The 19375-nt window shown below is 46.8% G+C and overlaps 1 protein-coding gene across 2 annotated transcripts in view; it reads left to right on the forward strand.

Moving 5' to 3' along the window:
- The first annotated feature begins 5080 nt into the window (after nucleotides 1–5080).
- The window catches only part of LOC118943940 (E3 ubiquitin-protein ligase pellino homolog 1), a 55839-nt gene continuing 41544 nt past the window's right edge, over nucleotides 5081–19375 (forward strand). The window contains exon 1 of one of the 2 annotated variants that reach the window (XM_090181878.1): nucleotides 5081–5162. The gene's annotated coding sequence lies outside the window, so the exon portion shown is untranslated. The other variant, XM_090181876.1, reaches the window with a different exon arrangement.

A 19375-nucleotide genomic window follows, 5' to 3' on the forward strand; every position in this document is an offset into this window, starting at 1 on the left:
TGGGGGTTAGGCCTGCCCTTATTGAGCTCTATGGGGGTTAGGCCTGCCCTTATTGTGCTCTATAGGGGTTAGACCTGCCCTTATTGTGCTCTATGGGGGTTACTGTAGCAAAATGTTTCAAAATGATGTGCAACAGAAAACAAAATTGTGGGTTTCTTACGGGCCTCCCGAGTGGCGCAGCGGTCTAAGGCACCTCATTGCAGTGCTGGAGGCGTCACTACAGATCCGGGTTCGATCCTGGGCTGTGTTGCATCCGGCTGCGACCGGGAGATCCATGAGGTGGCACACAATTGATCCAGCGTCATCCAGGTTATGGGAGGGTTTGGCCTAGCCGTCCTTACAGGAGTTTCAGCAATGGGACAAGACTGTAGCTACCAATTGGTTTTCATGAAAAAGAGGTAAAATGTTTTTAGAATGATAATGAGGGTTTGTTATTGGACAATTTCAGGCAGTCCCTGACTGTTTGTTTACTGTTGTTTGGTGCCTAATGAGCCTTTAAAAGGTTATTTTGTAACTCATTTTGACCTGGTTTGATCTTATTAAAATCGAGATTTTGATCGGTGTTGTTTCTGTTGATGTCTGATGGTATTGGTCCTGGTTCAAAAGTCAAGGACACTTTATTTAAATTGGATGTCTTATTTAGAGCATGGGCTTTTCCTATTGGTGTGAATCCCTTGGTGTCATGTGACCTACAGACGACCAACACTTGAACTTGTACTAATAGCTTCTCTCTCTTTCTCACCAAACTGTGTTACACAAATACAGGTAGATCGGGTAGGTGACTCTGCCCAGTCATCTGCATGCTCCCTGTAAATTCCCTGCATTATGCTAAACATTGTAAAAACGTGTTCCTGGTCACTGTCTCCATGGCAGCCTGACAACAGTGCACGAGCCGGCCCCTAAACACCAGAGCCTGTGATAATCCTGTGACACCACCAGGCTTCCCTCCACACACACACACACACACACACACGTTCTTTAGGTGCCCTTTGCGCTGCTGAATGCAATTCTGTTGTTGCTATGTTTTGTTGCTTTAGCCCCGAAAACAACAACAACACCCTGAAATGCACTGTTGTTAAGAGCAGAGCAGAACACAGTGGTCTCTTTGAATTGAGCCCCTTCAGAATGTAACTCTTGAGTTCCAGTTTGATGTTTCACGAGTCCTCATACAGAGGTGTATTCACTTCAGTGGCCTTTTGGAAAGATAACTATTTGCTAAACATCCATCAGACCTGAAGCAGCCTGTGTGCTTTTGCATGTGGAGTCAAAGCGCCTGAGTCAGACCTGCTGTGTTCAAATACCATTTGCAACCTTTTAAATACTTGTAGCATTCTCCCCTAGCCTGCCTGGCGTAGGCCACATGGGTGAAGTTTGCATGTTGCAACTATTCTATTGGTCGATTGCGCCAGGCAAGCTCAATCAAGGACCAGCTAAAGTATTTACAATTATTTCAAATAGTACTTGAACCCAGGTCTTGACTCTAGAAGTGCTCTGTCCCAACGTTGGAAGTGTTAAAGGGAGGTGTTGTGTTGGTGTTGTAGCCATGGCAACATAAACAGGAGTAGCAGGTAGTTTGTCAACAGAGATTAGAACATGGGCCTATATACTGTATGTTCCCGTGTGGCTCGGTTGGTAGAGCGTGGCACTTGCAACGCCTGGGCTGTGGAATTGATTCTCACGGGGGACCTGTATGAAAATGTATGCACTCACTACTGTAAGTTGCAGAGCGTCTGATAAATGACTAAAATATATATTTTTATGTAAGCGTGTTAGGTAAAGGCTTTAGAGAGAGAGTATGTGTGTAGTCCCTGCTGTAGTCCCATGTTCCATCCTATTCCCTATGTAGTGCCCAGAGCTCTGGTTAAAAGTAGGGAATAGGGGGCCGTAGCTGTTGACCAGAGCTCTGGGCACTATATAGGGAATAGGATGGGACATGGGACTACAGCAGGGACTACACACATGCTCTTTCTCTCTCTAAGCCTTTACCTAACACGCTTACATAAAAATATATATTTGAGTCATTTATCAGACATACATTAGTGAGTGCATACATTTTCATACTGGACCCCGTGAGAATCAAATCCACAGCCCAGGTCGTAGCTGTGTGTTTCTGACAGTGAGAGGGGGAGGAAGTGTGTGTTTTATAGTCCTCTGACAGTGAGAGGGGGGAGGAAGCGCGTGTTTTTGATTACCTTGACCACGGTCTAGTTTAATGAGTATTTAATCTGTCTTTGGCCCCAGTTGAATTGTCCCACGTACTGCATCCTGGGGATCACCTTGACTTCCATGTAAGGTGTAGGACAAGGTTTTCTTCCTTTGTGACCCACGAATTGAGGTGTATTTCGAGCCGCAAACCCCCCAAAAAACATACACAGACCAAAGAATAAGTCAAAAATATTAAGAGAAAATGTTGGTTTCTAAGCTATTCTCCTGCAATTCCACACGTCCTGGCGTGGCGCTGAAATAAATGTTGCCATTTTAAATCCAATTTCCTGAAATTCTATACACTTTTCCATTGAGCTGAGAGCAACGTTTTATTTTTTAAGTTTATTTGTTTTTAAATTCTCAAAGAATATAGGCTATTATTGTCAGATGTATAGGTCCATTATCTTTTTACATACTTCATATTTGGTTTTAGTTTACGTTTACACTAAAAAGCCCTCTCTGCCTGTAGGTTTATGTTATGACTCCATTCAATTTCACCCTTCCAATGACATCTAGGGTGCTGGCATCTATAGAACAGGTTCACACGGGTGACATATTTGTCACACACGATGAGTGTCCACCATCGGCTGTGAGGGCAGTAGACCGTGAGTCCCATGCAACCAGACTTCTGTGGCTTGTTACAGCCTGTCTCAAACTCCTCTGTGGGAGAGAGAGAGTCCCAAATGAAGTTAGCAGCCTAGTATTCCCTATATAGTATACTACATTTGAGGGAATTTGCCACATATACAATGATACATCTGTGTGGCATGAAGGTCTGGAGTAGAGCGAGATTATATAACGGGCTAGGAACTATCGAACCCAAGATCTATACCTCAGCTTATAAGGTAGGGAGTTCTGTATCATGAATATGGTCACAGGTAGATGTTGTTCAGCCCGGCACAACAGCCAGTCAACAGCCAGTCAACCCATAAAGTCCTTATACTCTTGCATAAGGGCCTTATCTTTTATATCAGTGAGAATTTATTTTTTTTAAAACAAAAGATTCAATTGATACACGCCCTCATAGGATTAGGGTTAGTGCTTCCACACATATCTCCATGTTACAGTGCTTGTTTATGGAAAACAGACTGAAGACTGAGACGACCACCTGTGCTAAAATTTGTGCTATCTAGTGTGCTCCGAACACCTGTGTGTAAGTGTTAACTGGAGAATAGTTCTGGCGGTTGGAGGCACCCATAGCTGTGTGGATCTGTGCAAAACTGTTGCAGTAAGTATCATTTTTATTTAAAAGATTATTTATCGCTGATGAAAGGGCCATATGTTTCGAAAGCAGTATCGCAAGCAATGATTATTGACATTTCTCAACAGCATCGGGATTGTAGTTTACGAGCGAAGTTAACTGCTGAAAACTGTAGGGAGAAGGCAGAATTATTTCTGCCTAGGGTTTGAGAGCTAGGATCTATCCACAGAAACATGACCTAATATTCAAGCGCCTACGGCTCACTACGAACAAGCACTGACAAAGAAACATACCATCTCAGAACACAGGACCACACCCCACAACATAAATGTACATAGCAACCATTCAGCATGGACGACACATCACAAAAACTTTAATCTGCACAAGTTCATGAGGTGTGGTTTAATACCATTTTAAATGCTCCCCAGTAAGTAGCGTCCCTTGGGAAACACTGACCAACACTTTGGTTCCTGCCTTGTTACATACGGTTTGATTGACATAAGACCAGTAAATTACTAGGTTCACCTGAATGAGCAATATTATATTGCCCTTTTCTGCTTTTTTTTAAACCTTTACTTAACTAGGCAAGTCAGTTAAGAACAAATCCTTATTTACAATGACGGCCTACCAAAATACCTCCTGTGGTTGGTGTTAAAAATAAAAATATAGGACAAAATACACATCACGACAAGAGAGACAACAACATAGCATGATAACAACACATGACAACACAGCATGGTAGCAACACAACATGACAACACAGCATGGTAGCAACACAACATGACAACACAGCATGGTAGGAACACAACATGACAACACAGCATGGTAGCAACACAACATGACAACACAGCATGGTAGGAACACAACATAGCATGGTAGCAACACAACATGACAACACAGCATGGTAGCAACACAACATGACAACACAGCATGGTAGGAACACAACATGACAACACAACATGACAACACAGCATGGTAGCAACACAACATGACAACACAGCATGGTAGCAACACAACATGACAACACAGCATGGTAGCAACACAACAACACAGCATGGTAGCAACACAACATGACAACAACATGGTAGCAACACAACATGACACCACAGCATGGTAGCAACACAGCATGGTAGCAACACAACATGACAACACAGCATGATAGCAACACAACATGACAACAACATGGTAGCAACACAATATGACAACAACATGGTAGCAACACAACATGACAACACAACATGGTAGCAACACAACATGACAACACAGCATGGTAGCAACACAACATGAAAACAACATGGTAGCAACACAACATGACAACACAGCATGGTAGCAACACAACATGACAACACAGCATGGTAGCAACACAACATGACAACACAGCATGGTAGCAACACAACATGACAACACAACATGACAACACAGCATGATAGCAACACAACATGACAACAACATGGTAGCAACACAACATGACAACACAGCATGGTAGCAACACAACATGACAACAACATGGTAGCACCACAAAACATGGTACAAACATGATTGGGCACAGACAACAGCACAAAGGGCAAGAAGGTAGAGACAACAATGCATCACGTGGAGCAGTCCAACTGTCACTAAGAGTGTCCATGATTGAGTCTTTGAATGAAGAGATACAACTGTCCAGTGTTTTTGGCAGCTCGTTCCAGTCGCTAGCTGCAGAGAGCTGAAAAGAGGAGCAACGCAGGGATGCGTGTGCTTTGGGGACCAGAGGGCTGCAGTAGGTATCTCAGATAGGTGGGAGTTAGGCCTAAGAGGGTACATGCTTTGTCGTCTTCTTTGACGGACTGCGTGGTTTTACTCAGTTTTATTACATGCTCTGTAGACTACCACATGAATGCATAATATATAAACAACTTGCACGTCACATTTCAAAACAAGTACTTGCATGGTGGCTTCAATGACAGGTTTAGATACTCTGCGGTGCCTTGTTAGGTCGAGAGCTCAACTACGATATCCACAATCCCTTTCGCATCATACGCGGCAGGTTTTTCTCGGATCGGAGTACGCTACAATTCAAAACGAGACGTCTCTGTTTATGTTCAACACACCTCCAACATATTATTCTGCTGTCCGCACGGAGCGAAGCATTAAAAAACAACATTTGGGGGAATGTAACTTTATACAGGAAGAAAGCCAACACGAAAGCGTCGTATGATTGGCCATTCTGACTTTTTTTGTATCAAACATTGATATTTGTTGACAAATTGCCTTTGTTAGCTGGTAAACAAGCTAACTCAACGAACTTGGTCTGAAGCGGCGGGTGGTAGATGGTTGTCACCCGCTCACTGAGCGGTGTGTCTCGGCAGGAGGAGCGCATCGACTCCGCTGTAAGTAAAACTACCTAACAATAACCTTCCTCTCATTTACACAAGATAACTAACCATATTAGCTTGCCAATCAGTTGACAATCTCCTGTTTTCCTTTGTGAACCCGCTGGCTAGCTAACATAAGGGACAGTAGGCTAGCTAGCTAATATGATTGCTTGCTGGTGGAGAGATGTGCCAGGTAACGTTAACGTTACAGTAGCTGGTTATTCCTCTCAAAAACCTAGCTAACTAATAATGGTCATAATTTAGGCTATAACCAAATCTTCTCTTAACGTTAATCATAACTATTTATTTTTGGGTCATTGTAATGTATCCAAAGCTATTTAGTCATAAATCCTTACGTTTTTACGCATGGTGGTCCCGGGAATCGAACGCACTATTCCGGCTTTGTCTACCAACTGAGCTAACCAACAAACTAGGTTTTGCATGTCAAGTTGGAGTGGGATATCATTCCCTCGTTCAAGCATCTGATCTGTTGGCTAGCCCTGCTTCTGCCTTTGTTGGTCCGGTCTGGCGATGACTTGGATCCGCCTTTTTGACATCCATGTCCCGTTGTCGTATCAATCATTCGGTTCCCCCTTTCCAATTATCTTATCTCTTAGCTGATCAATAGCTCGAATGGTGATTTGACTTGCCACTCAGCTATTGTTTAGTTACAAACGTTGTCGTCATTGCATTGCCACGGGTAAACATGTTGTTTACAAACTGATTTTTGGTCAGAATATGTTTTGTTTTTAACCTTGTGGATGTACACACACACACACCACCACCACCACCATATGTTTTACTATCCTTGTGGGTACCTAGCCTTAACCTGACTCCTGAACTTAGCCCTAGTTGTAACTAAAACACAAAACCGAACCCCTAAACTTAAAATAGCGTTTGTCCTTCTGGGGATGTGGGAAATGTCCCCACTAGGGATAATGTGCCTTGTTTTACTATCCTAGTGGGGACTTGTTTTACTATCCCAGTGGGGACTTGTTTTACTATCCCAGTGGGGACTTTTGGGCATTTCCATTACCCTCAAGGATAGTAATACACACACCCCTTCCCACTCCAGAGGGTCTGGGGGGGGGTCTGTCCCACTCCAGAGGGTCTGGGGGGGGTCTGTCCCACTCCAGAGGGTCTGAAGGGGGGGGGTCTGTCCCACTCCAGAGGGTCTGGGGGGGGTCTGTCTTCTATTGAATCTGTAGGTCTGTAGGAACCCCCACCTATCCAGAGTGTCTGTAGGAACGCCCACCTATCCAGAGTGTCTGTAGGAACGCCCACCTATCCAGAGTGTCTGTAGGAACCCCCACCTATCCAGAGTGTCTGTAGGAACCCCCACCTATCCAGAGTGTCTGTAGGAACCCCCACCTATCCAGAGTGTCTGTAGGAACCCCCACCTATCCAGCAGGTCTTCTGTGTCTGTGTGTACGTGATGTGTGCTGTTCTCTGGAGCTGTTGCGTCATGAGGCTTGGTACTGTGTGTTTGTGTTAACACACTGTAGGCCTGTGTGTTTTGGCCTGTGTGTGTGCACTCTGTATGTGCCTGGACTCTGAATGGAATGCCTGGGTAGTTCCCCAGGTCATAACTGTGGGTGTGTACGTGTGTGTTTTTTTGCTTACGTTTGTGCATACTGTAAGCTTATGAGTCTGTACTCTGAATGACAGGCCTGGGTAAGTTCCCCGGGTCGTAACTGTGCGTGTATGAGGCTAGGGACATCTGAGCAGCTTAGGCTAGGCTGTAGGCTACACTCTGCAGTGTGTATGTGAAGCTTGGCACACTACTCTTCAGTTCAGCTTATTCGCTCCATTCAGTGTGCTGGGTTTGTGCATGTGAGATGGAGGATTACCAGGGTTTGTCATGGAAAGTGGGTCAGACAGTGGGTATGTTTTTACTGTCGTTTCTGTTAGTGGGGATAGAAAGACAAAGGCCTGGTAAAACATCATCAGACCTTTTTCCAAATTGCTGGGCGCAGATTGACTGTTGGTCTCTCTTTCTTAGTCTCTACACCTCGAGTCTATATCTGTCTCTCTCTACTTCTTCCCTTCTAATTCTTTAGGTATATTCCAAACAGTCTCTCTCTCTCTCTCTCTCTCTCTCTCTCTACTTCTTCCCTTCTAATTCTTTAGGTATATTCCAAACAGTCCCTCACCCTCTCTGCTTCTCTCTTTCCCTACTTCTCCATCTCTCTCGGTCTTAATTACGCGCATGAGGTCATTCATACATGGAAGGACCTGCCAACACCTGAGCTGAAAGAAAATGTCAAATCTGGACACGGTGGCAGTTTGCTTCTGCACCTGACTGGAGAAATATTTAACAGGGAAAAAACAACTAAGTCTGTTTGTGTTCTGAAGCTCTACCTTTTAGTCTAGCAGTTCACAACATTACAAATGCTGCTCCTGTGAAGTTTCCCCTGGGTTTTATATATATTATTTAACCTTTATTTAACTAGGCAAGTCAGTTAAGAACATATACTTATTTACAGTGACGGCCTACACCGACCAAATCCGAACGGCGCTGGGCAAGTTGTGCGCTGCCCTATGGGACTCCCAACCACGGCCGGTTGTGATACAGCCTGGATTCGAACCAGGGTGTCCCTAGTGATGCCTCTAACACTGAGATGCAGTGTCTTAGCCGCTGCGCCACTCGGGCGCCCAAGGTACAGATCTAGGATCAGCTTTCCCTCCCCCAATGCTAACTAAAACCATTAGGGGGGATGCTAAACTGTCCCAAAATCAGCATTTAGGAACAACTTCACTCAACTCCAATAAGGTTAGCCTTACTGAAATTAAGTAGTTTGTATTGTGAACACAACATTTATGATGTTGTCTTTGACCCCTCAGATTTGGAAAGTGAAAAACAAAGAGCTGGGTGGTGGGAGTAGTAGTTAGGGTTAGAGAGGAGGGCTGGGAGTAGTAGTTAGGGTTAGAGAGGAGGGCTGGTAGTAGTAGTTAGGGTTAGAGAGGAGGGCTGGTAGTAGTAGTTAGGGTTAGAGAGGAGGGCTGGTAGTAGTAGTTAGGGTTAGAGAGGAGGGCTGGGAGTAGTAGTTAGGGTTAGAGAGGAGGGCTGGGAGTAGTAGTTGGGGTTAGAGAGGAGGGCTGGGAGTAATAGTTAGGGTTAGAGAGGAGGGCTGGGAGTAGTAGTAGTTAGGGTTAGAGAGGAGGGCTGGGAGTAGTAGTAGTTGGGGTTAGAGAGGATGACTGGGAGTAGTAGTTGGGGTTAGAGAGGATGACTGGGAGTAGTAGTTGGGGTTAGAGAGGAGGGCTGGTCGTAGTTCTCTCCTTCCCATATCCCCCAGTCTCTCCTCCATCTCTCTCAGGGGCTGCTGCTGCCAGTACAGGCTGTGCTTTAGGCACAGATTTATGATCAGTCTGCCCCCATCAGGTCAGCCCCCCTCCCTGCTGTCTTCCTGTGCAAAGTGAGTCAAGTGAGCCACACTTTCCCCAAGCTGCTGGTCACTGGAACGGTTGGTTGGTTTCTGGGAAGGTCACACAGTGTGTTTTCTACTGGCAGGAAGTAGTACCTAGGCAGGGTGTGAGTGTGTCCATGTGGTTTTGAGTGCATGCGATGTGTGTGTGTGTGTGTGTGTGTGTGTATGTGTGTGTGTGTGTGTGTGTGTGTGTGTGTTGTTTGTCGTCTGTCCGCGGTCGGACTGTGTTCACCTCAGTGAATTATTGATGAGCCTGTAACTTGAACGCCTCCCCTCCTCTCCATCTCCCAGTCTCTCCATCTGTCACCAGTAGCCTACATCCCAGTACTGCCTACTGGAGTCAGTACACCCCCCTCTCTCTCTCTCTCTCTCTCTCTAGGCCCCTCTCTCCCTTCCCCTGGGTGTGTTTGATGGGGATTACCTACCTAGTGACAATCATTTACTGTTAATGCGGCCACACACACACACACACACACACACACACACACACAGGGTGGTGGTAGGGTGGGGCTGTATAATCGGTGCCAGATGGCCTTTGAAGATGGAAGGCGGGGGTCTCTGTACCTAATTACATTGACCTACACTGCGTTGTGTAGTTTTCATGCGTTTCAGGTCCATTACAGCATGTGACTTGGCTGAGTGGATAGAAACATTGCTCTGAATACGAGTTCATGTAGGCTACAGCCCACGTTTCCATTCTATGGAATACAGTGTCTAAGATTTAGTCAACCTCTGCCTTTGAGTTGTCCAAAGAAACATGTCTGCTATTGGAAGTCTTTCTCCTGTTACTCTTATAGGCTATTAAATAGGATTCTGGGAAAGTTCAATAAATTCCCTGGTTTTCCAGAAATCCCGTTTCCGGATTTCCCTCTTATTCCCTTCCGATTCCGTGAATCTTCCAACAAGGATTTCTGGAAAACCAGGGAATTTATTGAAAGTACCATGAATTTTGCAACCCTAGTTTCAGATATCTGGAGTGTGTTTTATAAATGTCTGAAAGGCATTTGGGAACCAACCACTAGTGAAGTTCACCCCCTGTTCAGTGAATTAGACCTTGTGATAATGTCTAGGTCATTTGACTCCCTCCTCTGTGGTCAGTCTGTTACTGCTTGGCACTCAGCATTAAGGGGTGAAGGCCCTGTGATAGACTAGTGTCCTGTCCACGGGGTGTACTGAGGTGATAGACTAGTGTCCTGTCCAGGGGGTGTACTGAGGTGATAGACTAGTTTCCTGTCCACGGGGTGTACTGAGGTGATAGACTAGTGTCCTGTCCAGGGGGTGTACTGAGGTGATAGACTAGTGTCCTGTCCAGGGGGTGTACTGAGGTGATAGACTAGTGTCCTGTCCAGGGGGTGTACTGAGGTGATAGACTAGTGTCCTGTCCAGGGGGTGTACTGAGGTGATAGACTAGTGTCCTGTCCAGGGGGTGTACTGAGGTGATAGACTAGTGTCCTGTCCAGGGGGTGTACTGAGGTGATAGACTAGTGTCCTGTCCAGGGGGTGTACTGAGGTGATAGACTAGTGTCCTGTCCAGGGGGTGTACTTGAACATCAAGCTGCCTCACTACAGGAACAGGAAATGGGCTCCGGATCGTACAAGCCAAGGCTCATGCAAGGCTACTTACTTACTGTGGTCAGTCAGTCCATTTCCCCCAATGGGCAAACGTCCAGTCATCCAGGACCTCAGCTGCCACGGATGACCCAGTTGTCGTGGGAATGGCACCGATTGGTTCCAGATTCTCTTGGCAAGCGGGTCCAGCTGGAGAATGGTTTATTTAACCAAGCTAATTTAATACTGAGGAGAAGTATTTCAACCTGCTCAGAAAGATGACAGATAGATGGGGGTTATCTCAAACACAACAACAACAACCAGCACTACATTGGTAGATCATAGATCCGAGGATGAGGAAGATTCTGGCAATCACACACACAGACAGACACAGAGATTGATTGAAAGCCTGAGAAATGTTTTAAATTGTGAAAAGCGTCATTCAATTTTCATACATTCAGGAAACCATTTTTTTTTTTTTAGGTCAGGTGCTTGGCAATGGTTACAATGGACCTGTTCTGATACATTTCCCTTAGACAAGTTGGTGGCTGTGTGGGAGAATGTTCTGAGTTGAGTTGGCCACGTCTACTGATGTTGAACCTTTTTAATTAGGTTAGTTTTGTTGAGATTAACATCTCTGTTTCCAGAGAGACCAGGATAGCAGCATCAGCACAGCAGTATCAGACAAACCACCACATGACATCAGCCAGAGCAAAATGACATAAATATAATAAACTGCATGTTCCCATGTCTGGAGGCGAACTACGCCATCTAGACTCGCCCACAACAATGCATCTCATCCTTTGTACTCACTGGGTGCCCACTGGTAGATTCCACTGTCTGTGTTGGTTAAAAGGGACACTTCACCACTTTTTCACCTCATCTTTACTATGCTGTCTTCAGCACCATACCAGTGTCTGTCTATTACGTAGGCCTACACGTAAGCTAGGCTATGTAACAAGAAGATTAGAACATCAAATGTATTGAGTGTTGTTCTTGTGAGGTTTGTAGTATTCCAGTCTTCTGACAGTTAGGCTGGTTTGTGCTCCAGTCTTCTGACAGTTAGGCTGGTTTGTGCTCCAGTCTTCTGACAGTTAGGCTGGTTTGTTCTCCAGTCTTCTGACAGTTAGGCTGGTTTGTGCTCCAGTCTTCTGACAGTTAGGCTGGTTTGTACTCCAGTCTTCTGACAGTTAGGCTGGTTTGTATTCCAGTCTTCTGACAGTTAGGCTGGTTTGTGCTCCAGTCTTCTGACAGTTAGGCTGGTTTGTACTCCAGTCTTCTGACTGTTAGGCTGGTTTGTACTCCAGTCTTCTGACTGTTAGGCTGGTTTGTACTCCAGTCTTCTGACAGTTAGGCTGGTTTGTACTCCAGTCTTCTGACAGTTAGGCTGGTTTGTACTCCAGTCTTCTGACAGTTAGGCTGGTTTGTACTCCAGTCTTCTGACAGTTAGGCTGGTTTGTACTCCAGTCTTCTGACAGTTAGGCTGGTTTGTACTCCAGTCTTCTGACAGTTAGGCTGGTTTGTACTCCAGTCCTCTGACAGTAAGGCTGGTTTGTACTCCAGTCTTTTGACAGTTAGGCTGGTTTGTACTCCAGTCTTCTGACAGTTAGGCTGGTTTGTACTCCAGTCTTCTGACAGTTAGGCTGGTTTGTACTCCAGTCTTCTGACAGTTAGGCTGGTTTGTACTCCAGTCCTCTGACAGTTAGGCTGGTTTGTACTCCAGTCTTCTGACAGTTAGGCTGGTTTGTACTCCAGTCCTCTGACAGTTAGGCTGGTTTGTACTCCAGTCTTCTGACAGTTAGGCTGGTTTGTACTCCAGTCTTCTGACAGTTAGGCTGGTTTGTACTCCAGTCTTCTGACAGTTTGGCTGGTTTATGTGCGCAAGTGTTTGAGGCTATCTAACTTCCTGTCTCATTAAATGGCGCCTGTATTCACTTCTTGTTTCGGATACTCAGGGGGACATCACACAGACAGGCACACACATACTCACCAAACAAAACAAAAAATCACTTCAACCAGTAAAATGGCTCTTTGGCTAGTTTTTGCTACAGCCTATGTCAATGAGCGTTAGCATTCTAGCTAACAACTTCTGCATCCAAAACAGTTATTTTGCAAAAGATCACAACCGAATATAATCTTAGCGACTGTTCAAGCAAGAATCAAAACATCATTGTAAGTTATTTTGTTTAGCCTAAGATTGATGTTTTTATTATTTCTATGTTGAATGGGTGCAGAGTGCGATGGCTTCCTTACGTGTATCTGTGTGTAACGGCAGTGTGTCGTGTTCTGGAAAGTTGTCTATAGCCTGTTGTCCATCCTCTTTTTAAATAGTCAGCCAACATGTTTTCAGCACTATTATTTCCCTGATTGATCAACACGTGTTTTCTCATGCTCTCTCTGTCTCTCTGAAGCAGTCATATAGTGAGCAATACGTTTCAACATCAAATTGCAATAAAATCGCAGTTTCGAATTGTATCGACGCCTCATTATGATGATATCACAGTGCCATCCGTTTTGTCACCAAAGCCCCATATACTACCCACCACTGTGACCTGTACGCTCTCGTTGGCTGGCCCTCGCTTCATACTCGTCGCCAAACCCACTGGCTCTAGGTCATCTACAAGACCCTGCTAGGTAAAGTCCCCCCTTATCTCAGCTCGCTGGTCACCATAGCAGCACCCACCTGTAGCACGCGCTCCAGCAGGTATTTCTCTCTGGTCACCCCCAAAACCAATTCTTCCTTTGGCCGCCTCTCCTTCCAGTTCTCTGCTGCCAATGACTGGAACGAACTACAAAAATCTCTGAAACTGGAAACACTTATCTCCCTCACTAGCTTTAAGCACCAACTGTCAGAGTAGCTCACAGATTACTGCACCTGTACATAGCCCATCTATAATTTAGCTCAAACAACTACCTCTTCCCCTACTGTATTTATTTATTTAGCTCCTTTGCACCCCATTATTTTTCCTTTGCTCAATCTTCCACTGCAAATCTACCATTCCCGTGTTTTACTTGCTATATTGTATTTACTTTGCCACCATGGCCTTTTTTTTTTGCCTTTACCTCCCTTATCTCACCTCATTTGCTCACATTGTATACAGACTTATTTTTCTACTGTATTATTGACTGTATGTTTGTTTTACTCCATGTGTCACTCTGTGTTGTTGTTTGTGTCGAACTGCTTTGCTTTATCTTGGCCAGGTCGCAATTGTAAATGAGAACTTGTTCTCAACTTGCCAACCTGGTTAAATAAAGGTGATTTTTAAAAATATTTTGTATAATATGGTATCTTGAGGTCCCTAGCACACACTGGTGTTGGTGTATACCGGTCATTAAAAATATTCATACGAGTAGACTGCTGATTGGCCATCTCATCCTCATCCTGACTGCATTCTATGAGGAAGTAGCAAGCATTTTTTAACGTTCTGTTTGAGATACAATTTGTGAGGTGTTTTTTTTATGTGTTTGTTTGTTTTCTCCAATTTATGCTTTGGCCACCTGAGTATAGAATGAGTCAACAACATTATTTGGGTATGAGTTAACAGAATATTAACTTTTAAAAGTGAGATTGACCGGACAGGTACTTGTTTTGTCAACAGATATCTAATCACCCTGATGGCATCCTGACTAGAGGTCAACCGATTAATCGGAATAGCCGATTAATTAGAGACGATTTCAAGTTTTCATAACAATCGGAAATCGGTATTTTTGGGCGCCGATTTTTTTTATTTTTATATATATATTTTTTTATACCTTTATTTAACTTGGCAAGTCAGTTAAGAACACATTCTTACTTTCAATGACGGCCTAGAAACGGTGGGTTAACTTCCTTGTTCAGGGGTAGAACGACAGATTTTCACCATGTCAGCTCGGGGGGGATCTAATCTTGCAACCTTACAGTTAACTAGTCCAACGCAATAACGACCTGCCTCTCTCTCGTTGCACTCCCCAAGGAGACTGACTGCCTGTTACGCAAATGCAGTAAGCCAAGGTAAGTTGCTAGCTAGCATTAAACTTATCTTATAAAAAAACAATCAATCATAATCACTAGTTAACTACACATGGTTGATGATATTACTAGATATTATCTAGCGTGTCCTGCGTTGCATATAATCTGACTGAGCATACAAGTATCTAAGTATCTGACTGAGCAGTGGTAGGCAGAATCAGGCGCGTAAACATTCATTCAAACAGCACTTTCGTGCGTTTTGCCAGCAGCTCTTCGTTGTTGCTCTGTTTATGACTTCAAGCCTATCAACTCTTGAGATGAGGCTGGTGTAACCGAAGGGAAATGGCTAGCTAGTTGGCGCGCTAATAGCGTTTCAAACGTCACTCACTCTGAGCCTTGGGGTGGTTGTTTCCCTTGCTCTGCATGGGTAACGCTGCTTCGATGGTGGCTGTTGTCGTTGTGTTGCTGGTTCAAGCCCAGGGAGGAGCGAGGAGAGGGACGGAAGCTATACTATTACACTGGCAATACTAAAGTGCCTATAAGAACATCCAATAGTCAAAGGTATATGAAATACAAATGGTATAGAGGGAAATAGTCCTATAATTCCTATAATAACTACAACCTAAAACTTCTTACCTGGGGAAATTGAAGACTCATGTTAAAAGGAACCACCAGCTTTCATATGTTCTCATGTTCTGAGCAAGGAACTGAAACGTTAGCTTTCTTACATAGCACATATTGCACTTTTACTTTCTCCAATACTTTGTATTTGCATTATTTAAACCAAATTGAACACGTTTCATTATTTATTTTATTGATGTATTATATTAAGTTAAAATAAGTGTTCATTCAGTATTGTTATAATTACCATTATTTACATTTTTTTTTTTTTATAATCTGCTGATTAATCGGTATCGGCTTTTTTGGTCCCCTCTCCAGTCAGGTCCCCTCTCCCTGACTGGAACCTCCCAAATCCCAGGTAGCCTGCACACATCCCCTCTCCCTGACTGGAACCTCCCAAATCCCAGGTAGCCTGCACACATCCCCTCTCCCTGACTGGAACCTCCCAAATCCCAGGTAGCCTACACACATCCCCTCTCCCTGTTTGCAACACGATTTCCCTCCCAAATCCCAGGTAGCCTACACACATCCCTTCTCCCTGTCTGCAACACGATTTCCCTCCCAAATCCCAGGTAGCCTACACACATCCCTTCTCTTGTCTGGAACCTCCCAAATCCCAGGTAGCCTACACACATCCCCTCTCCCTGTCTGCAACACGATTTCCCTCCCAAATCCCAGGTAGCCTACACACATCCCTTCTCTTGTCTGGAACCTCCCAAATCCCAGGTAGCCTACACACATCCCCTCTCCCTGTCTTCAACACAATTTCCCTCCCAAATCCCAGGTAGCCTACACACATCCCTTCTCCCTGTCTGGAACCTCCCAAATCCCAGGTAGCCTACACACATCCCCTCTCCCTGTCTGGAACCTCCCAAATCCCAGGTAGCCTACACACATCCCCTCTCCCTGTCTGCAACACGATTTCCCTCCCAAATCCCAGGTGACTGAGATATGATTCCTCCTCTCTTCTCCTTCCCTCTCTTTTGATATTTTACACATTCCTGCTCATCGATTAGATGGGTTACACAGGAAGAATGAGGGAGGGAGGCAAAGACGGGGAGTCTGTGAGCGGGAGGGAAAGAGAGACTGTGAGAGGTATCGTTAGTGTCGATCTCCTTTCCCGAGAGTCCCCTCAGATCGATTACCTGGTCATCAGACTTGTAATCTTCAGCGTGTGCAAACCAATCCTCCTCCTCTGATCCCTCCATGCAACCAACACACTCAGGAGTCCAGACCGGGCGTAAGCAACAACCAACACACTCAGGAGTCCGGACCGGACGCAGGGCATCAGCAACAACCAACACACTCAGGAGTCCAGACCGGACGCAGGGCGTAAGCAACAACCAACACACTCAGACCGGACGCAGGGCGTAAGCAACAACCAACACACTCAGGAGACCAGACCGGACGCAGGGCGTAAGCAACAACCAACACACTCAGGAGTCCAGACCGGACGCAGGGCGTAAGCAACAACCAACACACTCAGACCGGACGCAGGGCGTAAGCAACAACCAACACACTCAGGAGACCAGACCGGACGCAGGGCGTAAGCAACAACCAACACACTCAGGAGTCCAGACCGGACGCAGGGCGTCAGCAACAACCAACACACTCAGGAGTCCAGACCGGACGCAGGGCGTCAGCAACAACCAACACACTCAGGAGTCCAGACCGGACGCAGGGCGTCAGCAACAACCAACACACTCAGGAGTCCAGACCGGACGCAGGGCGTAAGCAACAACCAACACACTCAGGAGTCCAGACCGGACGCAGGGCGTCAGCAACAACCAACACACTCAGGAGTCCGGACCGGACGCAGGGCGTCAGCAACAACCAACACACTCAGGAGTCCAGACCGGACGCAGGGCGTCAGCAACAACCAACACACTCAGGAGTCCAGACCGGGCGTCAGCAACAACCAACACACTCAGGAGACCGGACCGGACGCAGGGCATCAGCAACAACCAACACACTCAGGAGTCCAGACCGGACGCAGGGCATCAGCAACAACCAACACACTCAGGAGTCCAGACCGGACGCAGGGCGTCAGCAACAACCAACACACTCAGGAGTCCAGACCGGACGCAGGGCGTAAGCAACAACCAACACACTCAGGAGTCCGGACAGGACGCAGGGCGCCAGCAACAACCAACACACTCAGGAGTCCGGACCGGACGCAGGGCGTCAGCAACAACCAACACACTCAGGAGTCCAGACCGGACGCAGGGCGTCAGCAACAACCAACACACTCAGGAGTCCGGACCGGACGCAGGGCGTCAGCAACAACCAACACACTCAGGAGTCCAGACCGGACGCAGGGCGTAAGCAACAACCAACACACTCAGACCGGACGCAGGGCGTAAGCAACAACCAACACACTCGGGAGTCCAGACCGGACGCAGGGCGTCAGCAACAACCAACACACTCAGGAGTCCAGACCGGACGCAGGGCGTAAGCAACAACCAACACACTCAGGAGTCCGGACAGGACGCAGGGCGCCAGCAACAACCAACACACTCAGGAGTCCGGACCGGACGCAGGGCGTCAGCAACAACCAACACACTCAGGAGTCCGGACCGGACGCAGGGCGTCAGCAACAACCAACACACTCAGGAGTCCAGACCGGACGCAGGGCGTAAGCAACAACCAACACACTCAGACCGGACGCAGGGCGTAAGCAACAACCAACACACTCGGGAGTCCAGACCGGACGCAGAGCGCAAGCAACAACCAACACACTCAGGAGTCCAGACCGGGCGTCAGCAACAACCAACACACTCAGGAGTCCAGACCGGACGCAGGGCGTCAGCAACAACCAACACACTCAGGAGTCCAGACCGGGCGTCAGCAACAACCAACACACTCAGGAGTCCAGACCGGACGCAGGGCGTCAGCAACAACCAACACACTCAGGAGTCCGGACCGGGCGTCAGCAACAACCAACACACTCAGGAGTCCGGACCGGGCGTCAGCAACAACCAACACACTCAGGAGTCCAGACCGGGCGTAAGCAACAACCAACACACTCAGGAGCCTGGACCGGACGCAGGGCGTCAGCAACAACCAACACACTCAGGAGTCCAGACCGGACGCAGAGCATCAGCAACAACCAACACACTCAGGAGTCCAGACCGGGCGTCAGCAACAACCAACACACTCAGGAGTCCAGACCGGACGCAGGGCGTCAGCAACAACCAACACACTCAGGAGTCCAGACCGGACGCAGGGCGTCAGCAACAACCAACACACTCAGGAGTCCAGACCGGACGCAGGGCATCAGCAACAACCAACACACTCAGGAGTCCAGACCGGACGCAGGGCATCAGCAACAACCAACACACTCAGGAGTCCAGACCGGACGCAGGGCGTCAGCAACAACCAACACACTCAGGAGACCAGACCGGGCGTAAGCAACAACCAACACACTCAGGAGTCCGGACCGGACGCAGGGCGTCAGCAACAACCAACACACTCAGGAGTCCAGACCGGACGCAGGGCGTAAGCAACAACCAACACACTCAGGAGTCCAGACCGGACGCAGGGCATCAGCAACAACCAACACACTCAGGAGTCCAGACCGGACGCAGGGCGTCAGCAACAACCAACACACTCAGGAGACCAGACCGGGCGTAAGCAACAACCAACACACTCAGGAGTCCGGACCGGACGCAGGGCGTCAGCAACAACCAACACACTCAGGAGTCCAGACCGGACGCAGGGCGTAAGCAACAACCAACACACTCAGGAGTCCAGACCGGACGCAGGGCGTAAGCAACAACCAACACACTCAGGAGTCCAGACCGGACGCAGGGCGTCAGCAACAACCAACACACTCAGGAGTCCGGACCGGACGCAGGGCGTAAGCAACAGCCGCGCTCATGCCTATTTATTTGGACAATGAAGCTTAAACGTTTTATTTTGTCTCTGTACTCCAGCATTTTGGATTTGAGATCAAATGTTTCATACGAGGCGACAGAACAGAACGGCACCTTTTATTTCAGGTTATTTTCATACATATGTTTTACCGTGAAAGCACCTTTATATCTATTAGAAATGAAAGCACCTTTAT

This window comes from Oncorhynchus mykiss, chromosome 1 (genome assembly GCF_057628025.1).
Source record: "Oncorhynchus mykiss isolate SJ-2025 chromosome 1, ASM5762802v1, whole genome shotgun sequence".
NCBI classification, from domain to species: domain Eukaryota; kingdom Metazoa; phylum Chordata; class Actinopteri; order Salmoniformes; family Salmonidae; genus Oncorhynchus; species Oncorhynchus mykiss.